Source organism: Bos javanicus, chromosome 8 (genome assembly GCF_032452875.1).
Source record: "Bos javanicus breed banteng chromosome 8, ARS-OSU_banteng_1.0, whole genome shotgun sequence".
NCBI lineage: Eukaryota > Metazoa > Chordata > Mammalia > Artiodactyla > Bovidae > Bos > Bos javanicus.
In genome coordinates, this window is record NC_083875.1 from 71950719 (window position 1) to 71963155 (window position 12437).

At 40.6% G+C, this 12437-nt stretch overlaps 1 long non-coding RNA gene across 1 annotated transcript; it reads left to right on the top strand.

Moving 5' to 3' along the window:
- The first annotated feature begins 7096 nt into the window (after positions 1-7096).
- On the top strand, positions 7097-10486 carry LOC133252878 (uncharacterized). Its single transcript, XR_009738115.1, has 2 exons — positions 7097-7987; positions 8096-10486. It is a non-coding gene; the product is annotated as an uncharacterized LOC133252878 (long non-coding RNA).
- Positions 10487-12437: the final 1951 nt, after the last annotated feature.

The following is a 12437-nucleotide window of genomic DNA, read 5'->3' on the forward strand; positions in this document are numbered from 1 at the left end:
GCATCTCTTGCATCTCCTACATTGGCAGGAGGGTTCTTTACCACTGCACCACCTGGGAAACCCAAACCTTATGGAATTATCATTCAAAAAAAAAAAAAAAAATGAAGTTCAAAAACAGTTCCATGAGATGCAACCTAACGTGTTCATTCTGAGACGCTCTTGTATGGGAAAGGGCTATATAATTCTCTCTCAGCATGTTGTTAGGGGAGTGGGTTGCAAATTAGACACTTTTCTTTTAGTGCCAGTAGGAGAAAACACACTTTTTACTACTCTCTGTTTCTCTCTTAAGGCACAGGTCCCTGCAACATCTACCATGTACACCTATTCTCCAAAAACTCAGTGAACCAGAATAAATATTTTTATTAATTTAGGTATGATCTTATATTATGATGGCAGTCATATGATCAAATATGTGTGTGTGTGTCCATATCTTTAATTATTTCCTGTGTTAAGAAGGAAACGCATCCAGATTCATTGGACTTAACTCCCACACAATTTTCTGACCAAAATGCCATGAGTTTCATATTGACTTCTTATCTAAAATTAGAGGCAATTGAAATGAATTATAAGGTGTTTCATAAGATTCTTTTAAAAATAGTTCTTACCTATGTTTGTAATTCTTCATAATATCCTTTTCCCTTCACCTCTACTCTGTGTGGGGCTATTTGTCCCTGCAGATTTTCTCATATCCTATTTTTTTTCTCCTTTAGCTTTCATTAATTCTGGGCTGTTGATACTGGTTTAAATTGTGGTTTTACTTTTTCCTGGTTGAAAAAATAAAACAACATGTAAGGAAAATTATCCATACAAATGACTCAGTGTTTATAGATCTTTTGCTGGAGGAAGAAAATACCTGGCCTGTTGGCACAGAGAAGAGTTAGGGTTAGTGTGGACTTTGAGAGAGAAAAAGAGAATTTCTAAATATTGCATGCACTGGGTTCAATCCCTGGGTTGGGAAGATCCCCTGGAGAAGGGAATGGCTACCCATTCCAGTATTCTTACCTGGAGCATTCCTTGGCAGGCTACCGTCCACGGGGTCACAAAGAGTCGAACATGACTGAAGGACTAATACATTTACTCTATTTCATGAGCTTCCAGGGAGAATCACTATGGTGAAATTTACACGGAACCTGTCTGAACCTTAGCTGCTCACAACACAGATGAAAGGCTTGTGAGAACCAGATCTCTCTTAAGTTAGAGAAACAAGCAAGGTTGATTTTACAGGTGATTTTAGCTTTCCCTCTTAAACTCAAGTGGCAGTTTAATTTAAAGGCAGTTAATTGCCTTTCCTATGTTCATGGTTAGGCAATGGCACCCCACTCCAGTACTCTTGCCTGGAAAATCCCATGGATGGAGGAGCCTGGTAGGCTGCAGTCCATGGGGTCCCTAGGAGTTGGACACGACTGAGCGACTTCACTTTCACTTTTCACTTTCATGCATTGGAGAAGGAAATGGCAACCCACTCCAGTGTTCTTGCCTGGAGAATCCCAGGGACGGGGGAGCCTGGTGGGCTGCCGTCTATGGGGTCGCACAGAGTCAGACAAGACTGAAGCGACTTAGCATAGCATGGCATGTTCATGGTTAGATAACAACCACAAGTATTTATGTTATGATTAAAATTCACAGACTAGATCATTGAACATTTTGCCTAAAATGCACCATATAACTGGAAACCAAATTTACTGACCCTGTCATTCTTTGTTTTCCTAACACTATTGTTTAAAACTAATAGGCACAAAACTCTATGCTCTGGGATGACCTAGATGAGTGGGATGGGGGTGATTGGGTGGGAAGAAGGTTCAAGTTGGAGGGAATGTATGTATACACATAACTGATTCACACTTCATTGTATAACAGAGACTAACACAATAGTATAAAGCAATTATGCTCCAATACAAAATAAAATTAAATTTAAAAATACCCCCAAACAAAAAAGACACTTAATAGGCTTTTGGGATATGCATTTTACCACTGTGAGCTTCCCAGGTGGCGCTAGTGGTAAAGAACTTGGCTGCCAATGCAGGTTAGAAGGAAGAGATGTGCTTTTTATCCTCACTTGGGTTGGGAAGATCCCCTGGAGGAGGGCATGGCAACCCACTCCAGTACTCTTGCCTGGAGAATCCCATGGACAGAGGAGCCTGGTGGGGTACAGTCCATGGGGTCATAAGGAGTCAGACATGACTGAAGCAACTTTGCATACATACACATTAACTAAACTACAGATTCTATTTGGATGTCACCAGTTGATCAACTGATATTCTCATTCTATTCCAGGATCTAAGCCAGGATACCACATTGCATATAGTGTATTACTTTTCTAAAAAGATAAAGCCTCCAAAACTCACTGAAAAGTAATAACAATATAAAACCTCCTAAATGAGGAAAGTCTGCTTCCCTGGTGGCTCAGAGGATAAAGGGTCTGCCTGCAATGCGGGAGACCCGGGTTCAATCCCTGGGTTGGGAAGATCTGCTGGAGAAGGAAATGGTAACCCACTCCAGTATTCTTGCCTGGAGAATCCCACGGACAGAAGAGTCTGGCGGGCTACAGTCCACGGGGTCACAAAGAGTTGGACACGACTGAGTGACTTCACTTTCACTTGAGGAAAATGTCAACATTTGAGCATAAACGGGCTGTTTTCTAGGTTCAGTTGCTGAAGAAAAAGGGGGTAAGGTGATAAGAAATGTAACTATTCATTGTCTGGTACTGTTTCCTGTACATTCTTTATGGCAATGAGGAAACTGGGGGGAGATATTTGTATACTTTTTCAAGGAATTTGATTGAAAAAATGTATATTTCTCTGCATGACAACTATACAAAACAACAGAATGTTAGTCTGGTTAAAACTTTATCGACCAAGTATACTTTAATCCTGCTTAGAAACTCTCACTGCTGCTGCTGCTGCTAAGTCGCTTCAGTCGTGTCTGACTCTGTGTAACCCCATAGACGGCTTTATGAGAAACTAAACAAAACAAAATGTGATTTTGTACATTTTTGTGTTCTGTGCAGGGGGTGGGGAACAAGAAAGAGATATTTTATGTTTAGGAATACCTATGGCTTAAAGAGGGATGTATTGCCAACTCTACTTAAAAGAAATCAAATTGTGCTGTTTGATTCCATTTATCTTGCTTGGACCCCCTTCTAGACAAGAGGTATTTCTTTGCAAGGTTGCCCATGCAAGGTTCTGAGACAGAGTAAAGCTATAAAAGTCATTCAGGTTTTGTGTATCTGAGTACTTTCTTACTGATGCATATGACACCCAAGGAACTCACTTATTTCTTGTCCAGAAACCTGAATTTATTCAATGAAAGAATAAGTATTAATTGACCTATTTCTTTTCCCCAACTGCAGCACTCCCTTCCCTAAGATAGGACTGTATCTGAGGATTTGTCTGGCCTTATGAAACAGAGAGCGGGTTCTACTGGGAAAATTCAGAGACTCAATCTCATTGACTTAGAAAGCCTTTTTTTTTTTTTTCCCCAGGGTTTTTTCAGTTAGTGGGATGATAAGAAATTCCTGTTGTGGGATGAAACCAAATAGCTGAATTTCAGATAGCTTTATTGGGCTCTTTGATGCCTAAAACAGATGATTGGCTGACATCTTGTACAAATTTGCTATGTTGATTTCCCTGCTACCACATGCTTTGCAGTGGTATCTAAAATAACCACTGGTATTTTAAAAGCTGGGTGGTCTAATTCTGGATAGAGAATAGGGAGGGAACGATAGACTTCCAAACCTATGAAGAATAAGCATCGCTGAGGCAAAGGCACACTTGTAAAGCTAATCTTGCTTAGGAAGCCTTGCTGTATAATGGACCCACATAGACTTTGGAGTAAGGTAGAGCTGGGGCTTCCCTGGTAGCTCAACTGGTAAGGAATCTGCCTGCTTGCAGGAGACCCTAGTTTGGTTCCTGGGTCAGGAAGTTTGCCTGGAGAAGGGATAGGCTACCCACTCCAGTATTCTTGGGTTTTCTTGGTGGCTCAGATGGTAAAGAATCTGCCTGCAATGCCGGAGACCTGGGTTCGATTCCTGGGTTGGGAAGATCCCCTGGAGGAGTGCATGGCAGTCCACTCCAGTATTCTTGCCTGGAGAATCCTCATGGACAGAGGAGCTGGCAGGCTGCAGTCCAGTGGGGTCGAAAAGAGTTGGACACAACTGAAGTGCCTTAGCACACATGCAGAGCTGGGTGCAATTCTGGCTCGATCACCTACATGCTGTGGGATTTCAGGTTTGTTCCTTAGCCCCACTGATCTTTCACTTCCTTATTAACTGGTGATCCTATTTCCTCTCTGAAGAATTATGAGGATTAACTGAAATAATGTCTATAAAATATTTGATACATAATAGTCATTCAATTATTTGATTATTCTCTCTTTGGTTCTGCTTCTTCCTTGAAAATCATGCCACATTGATCCCAAAGACATAATTCTAATGTAATCATATTTTTAAAATGTGTGATGTTCTGGTTTATTTACTACTTTTTATTTTAATTTTTTTTTGTGGTAAAAGTCACATAACATAAAACACTATTTAAACCACATTTAACTGTACTTTTAGTGGCATTAAGTGCATTCACCTTGTTGTGCAGATTTCACCATCATCCATCTCCCCTGTTTTTTACCTTCCTAAACTGAAACTTCGTCCCCATTAAAGTCTACCTCCCCCTTCGCCCTTACCACTACCCCACACCCTGGCACCTGACATCTACCAGTGTACTTTCTGACTCTATGAATTTGACCATTCTACATACTTTGTGTAAGTGGATTGTTTTGAAGCAAGCAAAGAGTGAAATGAAAACAAGAACACCTCAGTATTTCCCAGTAAAGTTCTGTCCATGCTCGTGCTCAATCGTGTCTGACTCTTTGCAACCCTTCAGACTGTAGCCCACCAGGCTCCACAGTCCATGGGGTTTTTCAAGCAAGAATACTGGAGTGGGTTTCCATTTCCTTCTCCAGGGGATCTTCTCGACCCAGGGATCAAACCCTGGTCTTCTCTGTCTCCTGCTCTGCAAGTGGATTCTTTACCGACTGAACCATCAGAGAAGTGCCAATAAAGTTAAGTAACTTGAGAATTTGGGATGTGCATGTAAAGACATACCTTTTTCAATCATGGGATCCCAGAAAGGACACCACCCTTATGGCAGAAAGTGAAGAGGAACTAAAAAGCCTCTTGATGAAAGTGAAGGAGGAGAGTGAAAAACTTGGCTTAAAGCTCAACATTCAGAAAACTAAGATCATGGCATCTGGTCCCATCCCTTCATGGGAAGTAGATGGGGAAACAGTGTCAGACTTTCTTTTTTGGGGCTCCCAAATCACTGCAGATGGTGATTGCAGCCATGAAATTAAAAGACGCTTACTCCTTGGAAGAAAAGTTATGACCAACCTAGATAGCATATTCAAAAGCAGAGACATTACTTTGCCAATAAAGGTCCGTCTAGTCAAGGCTATGGTTTTTCCAGTAGTCATGTATGGATGTGAAGAAGGCTGAGCGCTGAAGAATTGATGCTTTTGAACTGTGGTGTTGCAGAAGACTCTTGAGAGTCCCTTGGACTGCAAGGAGATCCAACCAGACCATTCTAAAGGAGATCAGTCCTGGGTGTTCTTTGGAAGGAATGATGCTAAAGCTGAAACTCCAGTACTTTGGCCACCTCATGCAAAGAGTTGACTCATTGGAAAAGTCTCTGATGCTGGGAGGGATTGGGGGCAGGAGGAAAAGGGGACGACAGAGGATGAAATGGCTGGATGGCATCACTGACTCAATGGACATAGGTTTGAGTAAACTCCAGGAGTTGGTGATGGACAGGGAGGCCTGGCGTGCTGCAATTCATAGGGTCACAAAGAGTCGGACATGACTGAGCAACTGAACTGAACTGAACTGAACTTGAGAATTTGGGATGTGCATGTAAAGACATACCCTTTTCAATCATGGGATTGAAATTATACTGTGACTTAAAGCTCCTATCAGTCAAATTTCCAGAACTAGCTACTCTGTAGATACCATGTACTAATCACTCAGTTTCTAGATTCATTTGTTCTGTTCCCTCACTAAGTCAGAAATAAATGAATCCCAAATGATTTCCAGCAATTCTAGCATGAGTATCATTTTCTTTAAAGTCAGTCATTACACTTCTTCCCCTGATGTGTATCTAACTTTTTTCCTGCCAAGCAATTTCTGAAATAAAGACTACAAAAAATGACAAAAAAAGTTTATTTTCAAAATATTTTTAGCTACTTTAATTGAAAGAAGATGAAATGTAAAACCATCTGATCTAACACTCATACGATATATTTATGAAGATCTAAAAAAATTGTAAGAATGAAAAAAAAGAGAATTTAATTGTATTTTATTAGAGAACAGTTTTGTGCTATAAATGTGCTTTTAAAAAATGATTGCACCATTTCTTAATAGTTTGTGCCTCTAAAAATTGGATCGTTGTTGTTCAGTTGCTCGGTCTTGTCCAACTCTTTGTGACCCCATGGACTGCAGCACACCAGGCTTCCCTGTCCTTCACCATCTCCTGGAGCTTGCTCAAACTCATGTCCATCTAGTCGGTGATGCCATCCAACCATCTTTTCCTCTGTCATTCCCTTCTCCTTCTGCCTTCAGTCTTTTCCAGTATCAGGGTCTTTTCTAATGAGCTGGCTCTTTGCATCAGGTGGCCAAATTATTGCAGTTTCAGTTTCAGCATCAGTCCTTCCAATGAATATTCAGGATTGGTTTCCTTTAGGATTGATTGGTTTGATCTCCTTGCAGTCCAAGGGACTCTCAAGTGTTTTCTCCAACATCATAGTTCAAAAGCATCAATTCTTTGGTGTTCAGCCTTCTTTATGGTCCAACTCTCACATCCATATATAACTGCTGGAAAACCATCAGATCAGTCGCTCAGTCATGTCTGACTCTTTGCAACCCCATGTATCACAGCACGCCAGGCCTCGCTGTACATCACCAACTCCTGGAGTTCACTCAGACTCACGTCCATCGAGTCAGTGATGCCATCCAGCCATCTCTTCCTCTGTCGTCCCCTTCTCCTCTTGCCCCCAATCCCTCCCAGCATCAGAGTCTTTTCCAATGAGTCAACTCTTCGTATAAGGTGGCCAAAGTACTGGAGTTTCAGCTTTGGCATCATTCCTTCCAAAGAAATCCCAGGACTGATCTCCTTCAGAATGGACTGGTTGGATCTCCTTGCAGTCCAAGGGACTCTCAAGAGTCTTCTCTAACACCACAGTTCAAAAGCATCAATTCTTTGGTGCTCAGCCTTCTTCACATGTGGTCATCCATACATGACCACAGGAAAAACCATAGCCTTGACTAGATGAACCTTTGTTGGCAAAGTAATGTCTCTTTTTGATTATGCTATCTAGGTTGGTCATAACTTTCCTTCCAAGGAGTAAGCGTCTTTTAATTTCATGGCTGCAGTCACCATCTGCAGTGATTTTGGAGCCCCAAAAAAGAAAGCCTGACACTGTTTCCACTGTTTCTCCAGCTATTTCCCATGAAGTGATGGGACCAGATGCCATGATCTTCGTTTTCTGAATGTTGAGCTTTAAGCCAACTTTTTCACTCTCCACTTTCAAAACCATAGCTTTAACTATACGGGCCTTTGTTGGCAAAGTAATGTCTCTGCTTTTTAATATGCTATTTAGATTGCTCATAGCTTTTCTTCCAAAAACTTAGGTTGCTTAATTTAAAATGTGAATTCTTAGGTTTCACTAACAAAGATGCTGAAAGAGTGGGTTGTGGTGCTGCCCATGTAATATTATATTTTTTAAAGGTTTTTCTTTTAATGGGGACCTTTTAAAAAATCTTTTTTGAATTTGTTCCAATACTGATTCCATTTTATGTATTGGTTTTTTTTTTTGGCCTCAAGGCTTGTTGGATCTGAGCTCCCCTCCTAGAAACTGAACCTACAACCTCTGTACTTGGAAATGAAGTCTTAAACACTGGACTACTGGAGAAGTCCCTATAATATCTCTTTTAAAAAAGCACAAGGTGAATATCTGGTAGATTTTCTTTATCCTATATTTTGTGAAACAGTTGGAGAATGGAATTTTTTGGTGTGCAGGTCTTTGAGAAATCAGTTCTATTTGTTTTTCACAGAATCATTCAATTGGCCTATTATTCTGAATTGTTTCCATCATTGTTAGTCCAACCTTCCACAATTCCAATATCCCAAGGAGTTCAAGATGCTCTCAACTTAAGAAATGAGCCAAGGTAATTTAAAAATTGTAGAAATAGCAAACATCCTTATTTAATAGGTATAGAAATGTTTCAATTATTCAAAGAAAACTGTGGGGAATGCTCAAAGCTAGCACAATGAGTTAATGAAAGACACACTTGGCTAAAGTTACCTAGAATTGTAACTGACATTAGAGAATTGCATCTTGCATACTGAATCTAGCAGTAAATTTGCTTAGAATTTTAACCTAGAGACTGCTGGTACAGACCAGAGCTTTTCAGTCTGTCATGTGGACTGATGTCCATTCTTGAACTGTTTGTTACCAGTTGGTGACAGAATAAGCACAAAAATTAAAATTCATTTTTCTGAAACTGGAATAGCCTTTTGAAAGAGTAATTTTATGTTTGTTGTATCTAATCAGTAAAAGAAATTGGTCCTGCATTTCATATGTCTTTCTTACCATTTAACTTTTCTAGTAATTCATTTTGATTGAATTTATAAAGTGATTGAAACTTGATGGATTGGAGATTTTAAATAAAATTGTTCTCTCACCACTGATGGTTTGAGAAGCACGGGTTCTAGATCACCTTATTTGCAGTTTCTTTGAGATGGTTATTTAAGATTACTCAGAAATTGACCATTTCTTCTACTTCCTGACTCACACCATGGTTGTTGCCAACCCGGTTTATAGCTAGATGGTGAAGATAAAGGGAACTATCTATTATATTTATTATAGTATATCCACTTTGTTTCAGAAAGGACTTAAGGAGCCTGGCTTAGGGGCTAAGAATGCAGAGATAGAGTAAGGCTCTCTAAATTTGGAAGACATTTTCTGTTTTCAAGTTAAATTTTAATGCCCTTTAGATGAGGGACCTCCTTCTTTTTCTCCTACCCTCTGACAGATGATTAGTGAATGGGAGCTGGTCTTGTCTGCTTCATATTTGGGTTTATGTGGGTGTCAACTCTGGGTCATGTTTTGACTATGTGTAAGGCTACTTATCAAGTGGAACACAGAGAAAGCTTCTCGGAAAATTAAGTATGAATCATATCCAGTATTATTTACTGGTTTCCCTGGCCTATGTGCAACTTATAACTCCCAGAAATTAAATTTTTTGGGGTGAGAAGCTTTACCTATTAATACTGATGACAAAATTGTTGTTTAGTTGCTAAGTCGTGTCCGACTCTTTGGATCTTCAGGTCCAACAGACTGTAGCCCACCAGACTCCTCTGTCCATGGGCTTTTCCAGGCAAGAATACTGGAGTGGGCTGCCATTTCCTTCTCCAGATGAAAAGTACACATTTATTATTGACTTGGCCTAAAACTTCATTCGAGTTTTTCCATAATGTCTTAACCCAAATGAACTTTTTGGCCAACCCAATGTATTTTTGAGTTTCATTCCTCACCAGTTAACTGTCCCATGTATTGAAATAGATGATGATAGGGAGTCTTCAAGTCCAAGGCCAGAATTGTCAGAGTCCATTAGATTCTACCTATTAACCTGTAATCACTAGCAGATCTAACTCTTAATTCTGCAATAGATGCTTCCACATAATACTGCAAATAACATACTTTTCTATGTCTCTGTGTTTGTTTCTGGTTTCCATTGAAGCAATTAGCACACATTTACTGGCTTAAAAGAGATGTATTTATTCTCTTATATTTTTGGAGACCAGTCACTTCAGTTGTGTCTGACTCTTTTTGACCCTATGGACTGTAGCCTGCCAGGCTCCCATGTCCATGGAATTCTCCAGGTATGAATACTAGAGTGGGTTGCCATTCCCTTCTCCAGGGGATCTTCCCAACCCAGGGATTCAACCTGGATCTCCTGTGTCTCTTGCATTGCAGGCAGAGAAGCCCTTATTTACTTACAGTCTTGCTAAAGATATATGATAATAGCTATTTTTTCCATGCAGCATTGGTAAACCTATATACTGTCAATTTTTTGTTACCTTGATACAGTTTTAAAAAATAGTAACATAAAAAAATCTCTTAGTCCCTTTTTCTTCTTCCTAACACGTTTTTGAAATGTCAAAGCAGAGACTACAGAAAGGTGGTTAAGACTACATACTCTGTAGGCTAAAATTATGTAGGTTAAAATTAGACAATTGTGTTCAAATCCTAACTCTGCCACTTACAATCTATTTAACATTGAAATAAACCTATTTGTGCCTTATTTACTTCATTTGTAAAATGGATAATAGTATGTACTTCCTAAGCTTCTGATGAGAATGAAATGAGTTGTAAATAACAGAATCATACTTGAAAAATATAGTCAGTGCTCAATAAATGTGCTGTGTGCTGTGCTTAGTCACTCAGTTGTGTCTGACTCTTTGTGACCCCATGGACTGTAGCCTGCCAGGCTCTCTGTCCATGGGGATTCTCCAGGCAAGAATACTGGAGTGGGTTGCCATGTCCTCCTCCAGGCAATAAATGTTAGCTATATCTATTATTACTAAGAAAATATAGATTAGCTCACCCTGGACCAGACACTATGTGAGATCTTAGAGATTTTTTTCATATGTATTATACCATTTCATACTCTTAATAAAAATTACAGTAAATATTGAGTGCTGGCTTGCTCAGTTTTATTCCATCTACTTCTAAGATGTTTGTCTTGCATCAGTTCCACAGGAAATAGATTCTAAGGTGAATATTCGTATTCAGAAAGTTGGTATTAAAGTAACCATGAGATCAATAGCTGTAGAGAGTAAAGCACAAAGAATTGGACAGAGAAAGGAATTAAACCTTGAAGCCACAGCCAATCAATTACACGAGGACTTCTGGAGCTGGGATGACCTATAGAGATATACTGCCTTGAGGCAAAGAGTCTGGTTCTTTATACCCTCATGTGTTTATATGTGTGTGTGTGTGTGTGTGTGTGTGCGCTCAGTGGCTCAATCATGTCTGGCTCTTTGTGACCCCATATCCTCATTTTGTTGTTGTTTAGTGGCTAAGTCATGTCCAACTCTTTTGAGACTCCATGGACAATAGCCTGCCAGGCTCCTCTGTCCATGGGATTTTCCAGGCAAGAATACTGGACTGGGTGGCCACTTCCTTCTCCAGGGCATCGTCCCTACCCAGGGACTGAACCTGTGTCTCCTGCTTGGCTGGCAGGTTCTTTACAACTGAGCCACCTGGGAAAGCCCCATACCCTCATGGGGATCAGTAATTAGAAGTAGTGTGCCTCTGGGAGTGGGCTTGCTCTTGAGTGAGGTAGCTCTCTACCATTGATGGATGGTAATTCCCAGAGAAAGACTTAGCTGGAAAATGTCAGCTACAAATGATCTTGGCAGCTGGAGTAACATGGTCCTATTCCTGAAGGGGCATCTGCTCAGTGCCCCAAATAACCTTACCAACACCGCCCTCCTGAACTAGATGTGCTTTAAGCCCAACATCTCAGGGTCTCCCACTCCCTTGAAGTTAGAGGTCTCAATATGACTTGGAGTCTAGCAATGAGAGGAACTCCTGGGAGATTTTGATTCAGAAACAAGTTAAGGAGGGAAAAGAGCAGACGGCAGACATTCATCTTGCTGAGTAGGGCTGTGGCTCAGGCATGATGGTTTTGGTCGGTGGTTTCATTATAGCTCACCTTCTTTAGCTGCTCCTGACAGCTCTCTTGCCTTCATGGCACAGGCAGTGTGATGCTGGGGACTAGGAAGTGTTTCAGGAAGTCAGCCTAGAGTTGGCTTTTCCAGCTTTCTTATGATTTTGTAAGCCACTTAAGGTGTGTGTGCTCAGTCACTTCAGTCATGTCTGACTCTTTGTGATTCCATGAACTGTAGCCCACTAGGTTACTCTGTCCATGGGATTCTCCAGGCAAGAATACTGGAGTGGGTTGTCATGCCCTCCTCCAAGGGATCTTCCCATCCTAGGGACCAAACCCGAGTCTCTTATGTCTCCTGCGTTCACAGATGGGTACTTTACCACTAGCACCACCTGGGAAGCCCTAGCCACATAATATCTGATAATGAATTTACTTAGTCAGAGGCTAAATATTTTGCAACAGTAACCTAACCAATTATAATAATATTCCTGTATTTTGTTTCATGGATAAAGAAATCAAAATCAGGGAGGTATAGTGATGTGCACAGGATTAGAGCTTGTAAGTGGCAGAAAAGTGTGTTAGTTGCTCAATTGTGTCCAACTCTTTGCAACTCCATGAACTGTAGTCCACCAGGTTCCTCTGTCCTTGGGATTTTCCAGGCAAGAATACTGGAGTGGGTTGCCATTTCCTTCTCCAAGGGGATCTTCCCAACCCAGGG